Genomic DNA, 10,695 nt, shown 5'->3' with positions numbered 1-10,695 from the left:
GGGGAACAGTGGTCCCTGTGCAGGGCAGCAAAACATATAGACATTTAAAATTTACTTTATTATGATGATAGAGACACTGGTAGGCTTCCAAATTGCTTTAGCACTGTAGATATCTCAATAAAACATTGCCCAACTGATCACTCTCTCTCACTCTCTCTCTCCCTCTCTCTCTCTCTCTCTCTCTCTCTCTCTATATATATATATATATATAGTGGTCTTTTGTTTTAATTGTGGAGGAACACGGATTTCAGGATATTTTACACAGTGACTTCGGGATTTTTTTATCAGGCATTTTCTGTTTTCAAATAGGGAACACCAGAATTCCTGCTAGGGAGGCTGGTAGCAGGACCCTGCCTGCGCAGACCTGGCATCTTGGACCCAGCTGAAGGTGGCTGACCTCCTGGCCAATTGGGGCCAGGAGGACATGCTTTGATAGTTCAAAGCAAGCCACCCACCACACTGGGAACATCTGCTGGGGAATAGCTGCCCAGATGGCCAGGCAGGGGACACACATGGCAGTTGTGCTGCACAAAGGCCAACTTTGCAGCCCCAGTCCACTGGCAGCTGACCCAGAGGGGCAAATGCCTCTAGTGGCTGTGCAGTCCCCATCCAGGTCTGGCAGGTGCGCAGCAGGTCACAGCTAGGCAGCAGCCCCTACTGCCAGACTGCTGCAGTGGGTAGAGGGTTCAGGGAGCTCTCAGGACTGCTTCAGCAGCTCAGCTGGCACAAGAGGTAGTGTCCACAGGTACCAATTGGCTGGGCCCCAGAAGCTCCTGAGAGCAAGTAGCCCCAAGCTACTTGACAGGGCAGCTTTTTGTACTGATGGGGCTTTTTATACTGCTGAGGACAGCACAGGTGCTGGCCTCAGGCTTTAGCTCCCCCTGGCTGCAGATCCAGGAGGTTATTTTGCCCTAAGTGGCACAATTTGCCCCACACCAAAGTGCATGTCCAGCACGTGCACTGAGGCAAAAAGCCCTGGCTCAAATTTGCACTTCTATTTGAGCTGCTGTAAGCGCATGTGCTTGCATGTGTGGATGCGCCCAATTGGTTCGATGCACCCCTTGGAAAATGTCAGCTTTTAGTTTTCACTTGATTTTTTTTGACTACAGAAAAATACTAGAGCAATTCTTCTCTTGCAAAGAACTCAGAAAGCCTATAGCAAGGCTGAATGTTTTTGACACTATGAACTCCTCTTTGAAATCTCTAGGTTTACCTTGAGAATCATGTTTGCTACAGCACCCTGGTTGAGCATCAGTGTCCTAGGCATTCAAGTAAAAAAAAATATTCTAGATCCTCACCTCTTAAAACAAACCTATTTAAAAGCTTTTTTATTATTATTCAGGAAAAACATTGGACCCATTTGAAGAGGTAGAAAAGTTTCTCATATTCAAAGTGATTACAGAGCAGAGAAGCCAGGAGTATCTGGTAGGTACCACTTGCTACTAAACTGCATGAACATGTAGCTTTGATGATGGTGATTTTTTCTGTATTTATCCTGGAGTGGGGATGGAGGAGAGAGATTATTAAAACAAGGAATATAGTAAGGTTAAAGAATTAGCTCAGTAAATCTCCATACTATGCACTCAGAACTTTATTACATCGCTCCTCATTCTTCCCATGACCCTGGTCTCCCCTTCCCGTTCTTTTCACAGAAGGCAGGACAGGCTGGGTGTGTGTACATGAGATGCTGACTGCACAGTAGCTGAATAATACTGCGCAGTAGCACATCACAGCACCAACTGTGCTAATCCACTACTGCGCAGTATTATTAGGCTACTGTGCAGTAGCATCACTTAAAAGGCATGTGCCGGTGCACCTACACCATAACTCTGGTTACTGCACCTTTATTTAGTGCTTGATTATACAAGTACTAAATAAAGGCACAGTAAGCACTGTGCAGTAGCATCCTGCTGGCACTTTAGGGTTCCTATACATCTGGGGTGGGGGGGAAGGAGTGCATTTTAATGAAAGTGGCTCTCAGGAACTGCTCTAATTAAAATGCCCACAGAGTCTTGTGTATTCAGCATCCTGTGTTTCAAAATGGCAGCAGGGGCGCTTTAACTAAAGCTCGTTCAATGAGCTTTAAAGCACCTCCGCTGCCATTGTGAAATGCAGGACGCTGAATATACAAGGTGCTGCAGTTTGCTGAAGCATTCTGATTAGTTATTTATTCGTTAATTATTGAATAACTAATTTTTATTAGTTAATTATTGATTAATCGAGTCTGCTGTGATGCATTCTAATCAGAACCCACTAGAGCACGTGTTAAAGTACCCTTAGGGTGTGTCTACACATCGTCCTACAGTGACGTTGTTACTGCGCCATGCTTTAGTACTTTCAAAAGAAAGTACTAAAGCACAGCTAAGTAATTGCCTGTACTGCGCCATGTGCATGGTGCATGGTTAGTTTTAGCCACTATTTCACCATAGCAGTATGTTGAAACTGGGGAGCACACTGCTACAGCAAAGTAGCTGCCAGTGACATGTAGATGCGCATGGTCATTATGGCAATGTAACGCATCACTACAGCGATGTAGCACAACATGTAGATGCACCCTTAGAGACTGACCAATTCAGAAGGGTATAAAGTTTCTAGGTGACAGCCTACTTTGTCCATTGCCTGACTTCTGACTAAAATGGTTAACTACCTCTCTTCACAGAGAAAGCTGAGAGGCAGAAGCTAGCCTCTGAATTATAATAATATTGTCAGTTTCTGGAGGAACAAAAGTGACACCTACTGGCCCAACTGGGATAGCTGGAAAAGGAGATTGCAAAGAAAAAGAATGAAAACGTTGCCAAACTAGCTAAGAAGGTTTCCTCTCTCAATACACTGATCAGAGAAGGTCCAGGAGCCAGCAAGCGAGTTCCTGCAAGCGAGTGAGTTGGGGAGTCCCACACAGGGAAGGGAGGCCTCGCAAGCCTTGGGTAGTGGCGTGCACTAGTTGGATATCAGTGAGACTCAGAAGATACATAGCAGATATTTTAACTATTGATCTTTTAAGAAATACATATTTTAAATGTTAGATAACCCCATGAGCTCAGGCCCTTCATGAACCTGAAGGCAGATGATGTGTATTTATTTCTACTTCGGGGAAGTGCCTCCGTGTGGAACTCAGATTCTCTTTTTCCCCTCTAGGACAGCAGAGGCACCATGAGCAGGTATGTGATTCTTTCCGACTCCCCTCGCAATTCTTCATGCTTGGAAGTGGTTGCAGAACCATATTGCTGCCACGATTTTGGGGGTGGGTCATATTTAAATACTCGTCTTTGTCAAGCTTAATTCTGAGATTTTCATCTTCTGTATGTATTCCGTGAGGCAGATTATTAACCTAATGCTTTTCAATGGGTAGTGCACCTAGTGAAATACTTCTAGGGGGCTCTGGCTGCTTCAGGACTCTCATGATAGGACTAGGCTGGTCATTGCTATGTCATTAGTTATAGCTCTGCCCAGTGTTAGAGACCCTTGTGGAATAAGGTAGGGTGGGGGCTGTGGTGTTCTCCAAGTGGATAGATGCCCACAACACTAAACCCATCAAAAATATGGGAGCAAGCTAAATATCAAAGCATGGTGTCTCAACTCCCTGTTGATCCTCACAGGTCAGAGTGGTAGAATATTGATAACACACTCGGGGGGGGAAGTTGCAGTGCCATTACCTGTACTATAGCAGACTTGGTCTAAGATAACAGATACAAACTCTAGGCCTGCCTCCACAGCCACTGTAACCAGCAAGAAAAAAAGGATAAGGTATTGCAGGTCATCATGTAACATGATATTGTCTCTCCCCAGATGTGATGATGAGAAGTTCCAGCAGCCAGCGGAGATGTCTCCTGATCTGGAAATGAGACCCAGAGATTTTTCCCATAAAAGCGGTGACTTAACAGAGACTTTAAGGAAGTTCAGAGGTACCAAGAAGTGTTCTACGAAGGAGAATGGGGATGAATGAATCTTTGAGAATGTGGGAGCAGGTGGCTCTGGCTAATGGGTCAATGATTTGATTATTAATGAAAACTAGAAAAATCCACGCAGTACATGTAGCAGAGGCCCAGGCATCAGGAAGTCTTTCATTAATTCATTTCCAACATTACTGGTGTTTTTAAGTCCCAGCTAAAGAAAGTGGCTCCGTAATTGTTGGCTCCCAAAATACAGAATTGTTTTTCATCCACCCTGGGGGTTTCATATAAAAGGCTCAATTAGTATTAAATTCAGAGGAATGAGTGGGAACTCCTCTTCCTTCAGGGAGGTTAAATTCATCTCCATCCCTCCAGGAAGGGGTTCCTCCACCCCTATTTTTTCATCAACATTCTTCCTTCCCCTTGTGCTGTATTCCCCAATGGAGCTGCTCAAACTACAGAACATCCCCCTTGGTTCATGTCTGCTACTATCCCCCTGTCATTTCTGCAACTTCAGGTTTCTTTCTTCTTCTCTGTTCCTTGGAGAGAAGCAGGGTGATGCAGAGGCAGCTTCTGCAGCCACCACAGCAGCAGCTCCCAGCAGCATTTCTGCTCAGGTTGGATCTCAACCTCTTCAGGTTAAGACACCCCTTGGAAAATGCCAGCTCTTAGTTTTTGCTTATTTTTTGACTATGGAAAAGTTATAAAGAACTCAGAAAGATCATAACAGGTCAGAATATTTGTGATATTATGGATTCTTACTTGAAATCTCTGGGTTTATCTTATGAATCATGTGTAGATGTTTATACTCCTCACAGTGCTAATATTGTGCAACACCCAGCAGCACCCTTAAAAGAATCTCCCAGCTCCTGAGTGCTGCAGCAACCAGAATGAGACTCATTTGTTTATACTCTTAACTTCAGTCAAGTTCTCTTTATATGAGACAACTGATGTGTGTGGCTTTAGCTGTTCTGACGGAAGAAGGCTTTTGTCAGTTCACTTTAGTTGTCATTCAGGGAAGCAGTGTAGCTATGCCAACAGAAAGGCTCCTTCCATGGGAATGTGCTGTGTCAACACTACAGGGCTCTGCTGACCCAGTTATAGCAGCAGCAGCAGCTGAGTGTCCTAGGAAAACCCTTCGTTTCAGGCACTCAGACCAGAAAGGCAACTTCGCAGAACAGTGTCATGATGAGGCACCATGAGAGCTAATCCCTATGGTCCTTCTCCCCTCTAGACAACCTGCCATCCGACTTGGGGAAGGAAAGACAGGAACCTCAGGGATCATTCACCAAGGGTAAGGGCTGGAAGCAATTGTCCTTAAATTCACAGGAAATGCCTATGACAGCAAGTCCACTATCCCATAGCAACAGGAAGCAGTCTCTCTGCCCTACTCATTTGGGTTGGCATAAGCATCCCTTTCAATATCAAATACAGAGGTGTGAATGGAGAGACCTCTTCCTTTGCAGATGTCCCACCTTCCTCTATGCTTCTTTTCTACCCTCCTACCTTTCCATAGAGCAGGGCTGGGCTCCCCGGTGCAGCTGCTTACTGCCCATTGCAAAAATGCTGCCACCTCCTGCATTTTCTCTGGGCCTAGACTATCTGCCCAATACCACTTCTTCCCTACTATGCTGTGGTCTTTAGTAAGTCTTCCCTAATGCTGCATCTCCATTTCTGTTCCTCAGTGCCCAGGCTGAGGAGCTACAGGGCTGTCTCTGCTCAGCCACAGGGAACCAGACAGTCTAAGCTAGAACAGGGCTGCTAAGAAGGGTGAGGAGTGGCTCCAGCCTGCCCTGGGTCTGAGCTCTTCCCTAACACTGTGATTCTCTCTCCCCAGTGACGGTGACTCTGGATCCAGACACAGCAAATCCCAGTCTCATCCTGTCTGAAGATCAAAGAAGCATGAGATGGGGAGATACACAGCAGGATCTGCCTGACAATCCTGAGAGATTTGACACATGTCCCTGCCTTCTGGGCTGTAAGGAATTCACCTCTGGGAGGCATTATTGGGAGGTGGAGGTGGAGGAAAAGGGAAACTGGGCTGTGGGGATTGCCACAGCATTTGTGAAGAGGAAGGACTGGATTCACCGTAACCCAGAAGGAGGGATCTGGGCTCTGGAAAAGTGGAGGAATCATCTGAAGGCTCTCACCATCCCTGAAACCCACTTGCCCCTATGCCAGTTCCCTCAAAGAATCCGGGTCTCCCTGGACCATCAAGGGGGACAGGTGTCCTTTTTTGATGCTGGTAATGGTGCCCTGATCTTCACTTTTCCACAAACCTCATTCACCGGGCAGAGACTCCTCCCTTGGTTCTGGCTCTATGGCAGTAAATCCGAGCTTAGATTATGCCCCTGACATATGGCATGGGGCAGGAATATTCCTCTTCATGTGATAAAACCTGCTGGCTTAACTTTTGTCTCTCAGCCTCCAGCTATTCATCTCCATGATATAGAAGTTTCCATGGTGTCAGACCCATACAGAGTATGGTGTGATCTGGATGGACAAGGCAATCCCATGGTGACATGTGTCAATCTGTTTTCCTCTGCAGTTCCTGGCTCCAGCACTTCCTGGCAGTGTAGTCTTCTCATGAGAAAGCACCAGATAGGTAGCCAAGATCCCTCTTGCTCTGAGTAGTCTGGGCTGGAGGCTCCTTGCAAAGTTTCTGTTGATGTCCTTTGGCTAATGGTAGGAAATGTGCAAGTTGGAGGCTGCTGGGGAGAAGAAACTTCTGCTTCTCCTTACCCTGCACCTCCAAGGGTAGAAGGAGAGGGGATGAAAAGCTTAATCTGCAAGAGCAGTAGGGGTACCCTGAGGGTATAAGCAAAACTCATGAGGATGTGCATTCAGTGATGGAAACGAAGATATAACAGGACTGTTGTAGGACCAGGTGGTACATAATTGCTATACTGAGGGCATGCCTACACATGCCAATTTAAGGTGCATTAGCCATGTTTAAAGACGCATTAGGGGTGTGGGTCTACACGTGCGTGCTCTTAATGTGCCTTAAAAATTGCAATTTTAAGTTATTTGTGCCTAAATTTGCAAAAGCAGGTATCAAATTTAGGTGCAAATAGCTGCAGTGCCTTAACGCACATGTAGACATGCTAAGGCGCATTAACACTGCGTATGTCAACTGTCTTGGGACTAATTTTAGTCCTACGTTGGTCCGCACACCGTGTTAATGCGCCTTAGCATTAGATGTGCACCTAAATAGCTTTAATACGCATTAGGCAAATGCTCATGAAGTTTAGGTGCACATAAAAGCATGTATAGACATGCCCTCAGGAACAAGCAAATATGGGGGTCACAGGACAAAGATGCAAAAATTAGATTTTGGTTTGGGTGAAAAGCAGGAAGTAGAAAGCAGAATCTCTGTACTGGCAGAAAATATACAAAACAGTTGCATATGATCTTTTTTGGGCCTCCCAGTCAGAGGTCTTGCAGCAGGGCCAAACTTACCTTTCTCCATTAAAATCTAACATCAGCAGGGGAAATTCAGAAATCAACAGAAAGAGCAAAAGCATGAGTGGGAGGGACAGAAAAATGAAGGAGGCTGCTCAATAAGTGTTATAAATAATGGTGACTAGTAATAGAGACAAGGAAAGAAAAGGAGTGAGGAGGAAAGTGTAAGAGGGAGGTATAGGGAGATTTAATGACACTAATTCATTATGTCCATACCTGGACATTGGTATCATTTTTGTGGTTTTAAAATGTTTCATTTTTGTGCATTTGTTCTCGTGTGCCGATTATTAAAAGTCACTTTCAGCTTCTTGTCCATCCTGACTTTTTCTTTCCGTATAAATAAAGAACTAACACCTTTGTGCCTTCTTTCATTTCCCAGCTGTACTTTTTGGGGAAAGTCATAGCATTTGCTTCCCCTCTTTATTGAATGCATTGGCATATCTTCCTGGATATGGATCAAGGTAACATTTATATAGCACTTTAAGTGGCTTAAAGGTACTATAACAAGTGAGTGGATAAGTAATGAATAGCACTACAAATTGAGCCAAAGCAAATGCAACATAACCCTGGATGAAATGGGGATAATTCTGAAGTGCTTTACAGTGAAGTACTACCGGTTATGCTAGTCTTCCTCTCAAAAGTGTCATAGGAAGTTGGTTAGCCCAACAGCATCCTATAGAGTTTTGTTTTGCTGCCCCAGCAACGAGACACATTTGTGACAACTACCAACTCTATGAGAAAGCAGAAATTCTTGATCCTCTTGCCATCTGGGGTGAGGAAAGCACCAAGTGATCCTTAAGGAAGAACTATCAAGAAGAAACCAGGAACACAGCACAAATATCTCTGCCCAGATCATTGCTGCCATCTGCTCTGGTCTGTATGGGTTGAGCCTACTTTCTGGTCCAATGTGCCATAGTTACGGTACATCGGGGTGGGCAAAATGCAGCCCACGGGCCAGATGCAATCTGCCAGGCCATTCTATCCGGCCCGTGGAGCCCCTAAAAAATTTAGAAAATTAATATTAATCTGCCCTGGGCTGCCTGTCATGCAGCCCTCGATGGCTTGCCAAAACTCAGTAAGCAGCCCTCCACCCAAAATAACTGCCCTCCCCTGCTGTACATGAAGTTTAGTACCTGTAATAACTGGTATTAACTAAATGCACAGTAGCTGGCACTACTGCACAGTAGCCCCCGTGTATGCCTTTTAAGTGACATTAATGGGCAGTAGACAAATTCTACTGCACTTTAGTACAACAGTATGGCTTTTGCCATGACACACTAATGTGCAGTAGAATTAATCTACAGCACATTTAGCATCTTGTGTAGGCGCACCCTGTGGGAATGAGATTCAGCCTAATCCCTGACTACTTCCAGCTCAATCCTCTTTTGCTGGGTCTAGGTTCACTGCAGATTGTGGGCACAATGGGGAGGTTGTTTGGGACTGGAACTCAAGCTGTGCCAAGAGCTACCACTAGGTTCCTGCTGTAGCAGAGCAAAGCAGCTGGTAATTCATTTTGCTAGGAGTTCTACCCCAGGGAACATTATGAAAAGCCTCTGGAACAAATCAGTTATCCCAGCTCTGTGGACATTTTTAAAAGCAGTCTATTTAGAGACCACAGGCCATTTTCTTCTGAGCTTGTAACACTGGGTGGAAGGAGGGGTCAGACATGAACGTGTGTTCATGGGGCAGAAAGACCATTCCTCAAGGGAAAAACCAGGTGAAAGAAGCAGGGTGGGACCCAGTGCAGTGGGGCAGTATAGGACCCAGTGTGTCCCAGGATCCACCATGGTGGCAAAGAGTGATGCAGGACCTGGTGCAAGGCAGCAAAGGACCTGGGGAATCCCTGGGTACACCTCTGCAAGCAGGGGAACCCAGGCTTTCTCCCATGTGCAGAGGTGGGCCCTGAGTGCTATTCCTCAGGATCTGGCCTATGCTGCTTGTGGGAATGGCAGGCACCCGACCTTCCGGGACAGTGGGTGACATCCATTTCCAAAGAAGCAAATCAGCTGTGGGGACACATCCTGGCACAGCTGATCTGTTTCATTTGGTGATGTCTGTTTATACCCTTTTGGGACTATCTGCAGGATGCGGGCTTAAGGCTTTCTTTGGAAAAAACAGGTGAACAATTTCTCCAATACATTGCCACATAGGTGTGTTCTTGCCTGTAACTGCTGGTACACGAAAGGTTAGCAGCCTCCACTAGAGGCTCTAACACCTGTGACCTGAAGCTGGGATTCTGCTGGGTCAGCTGACAACATAGAGTCATTTCCAGGAATAGAAACACAAACACCCGCCTCCTGCTTTCCACCAAGCCATTTCTGCACCCAGGAAAGTGAAACTAAGCCTCTCCCCTTTTCCCTTCAGAGCTATGGCTGCACTGAACCTGTACAACACCTGCAGGATGAACTGACCTGCTCCATCTGCTGTGAAGTCTTCCAGCACCCACTGATTCTAGACTGCGGGCACAGCTTCTGCAGAGCCTGCATCACCCGGTGCAGGGAGGAGGCCAGTGCGCATGTCTCCTGGCCTCAGTGCAGAAGCCCTTCTTCACAGAACAATTTCAGGCCTAACTGGCAGCTGGCAAATGTTGTAGAAAGAGCCAAGCAGCTGAATGAGCAGGTAGCCAAAGGAGCAGAAGGGGATCAGGTATGTGAGGAGCATGGGGAGGCTTTGAAGCTGTTCTGTGAAGCAGACCAAAAGCTGCTGTGTGTGATTTGCAGAGTCTCAGACTCACCGAGTGCATGCTGTGGCTCCTATCCAGGAGGCTGCGGAGCAGTACAAGGTAAGGGTCACTTACCTGGGTCAAACTGCTGAGCGTCTGGTTTGAAGTTCCCAACGAGGCTACATCTTTTTCTCTAGCCTAGGGCTGTTACTATAATTGTATCCCTTGGCTCAAAAGGATTAGACTGCACACACAAACACAGACACAGAAAATGTAATGCAATACGGTAGGAGAGATGCATTTTTTGTAAGATCATGTCCCTAAGGCCCCTGACAGCCATTCATTTTAAAGTTTGATGGAATGATCCATGATCCCAATAATTGCATCTCCTGTCATGCCACATGCATGGCAGGATGCATGATTTTGGGAGTGGAGAACAATGTGGATTTCCCCCTTTACCCCAGGAAACTTGAGTTTTTCATTTTTACAGAGAAACCTGCGAATTTTGCATGTGTGCAAAGAGCTCCCTGTGGGATGGCAACATTCCCCCCTCCAGCAGCACTGGGAGTGGAGGGGGGCAAGAAACTGTGGGTGGGGAGCAAGGGGCACCAGGAGGTGTAGGGGGCTGTGGGGGAGAGTGAGGGGCACCAGCAGGACTGGGGGGCTGTGGCTTGGGAGTGA

At 46.3% G+C, this 10,695-nt stretch overlaps 1 protein-coding gene and 1 pseudogene across 1 annotated transcript in view; both read left to right on the top strand.

The window, feature by feature from the left end:
* The window catches only part of LOC109308759, a 12,856-nt pseudogene extending 6,093 nt beyond the window's left edge, over positions 1-6,763 (top strand).
* A 3,306-nt stretch (positions 6,764-10,069) lies between these two features.
* Positions 10,070-10,695, top strand: part of LOC109308978 (tripartite motif-containing protein 15-like) — an 8,069-nt gene continuing 7,443 nt past the window's right edge. Inside the window, exon 1 of the mRNA XM_019533488.1 lies at positions 10,070-10,134. The gene's annotated coding sequence lies outside the window, so the exon portion shown is untranslated. The remainder of the gene's footprint in view (positions 10,135-10,695) is intronic.

This window comes from Crocodylus porosus, unplaced genomic scaffold (genome assembly GCF_001723895.1).
Source record: "Crocodylus porosus isolate Cpor-Errol unplaced genomic scaffold, CroPor_comp1, whole genome shotgun sequence".
Lineage (NCBI taxonomy): Eukaryota > Metazoa > Chordata > Crocodylia > Crocodylidae > Crocodylus > Crocodylus porosus.
Note: the sequence above shows the minus strand (reverse complement) of the source record. Positions and strands in the feature narration are given on the sequence as shown.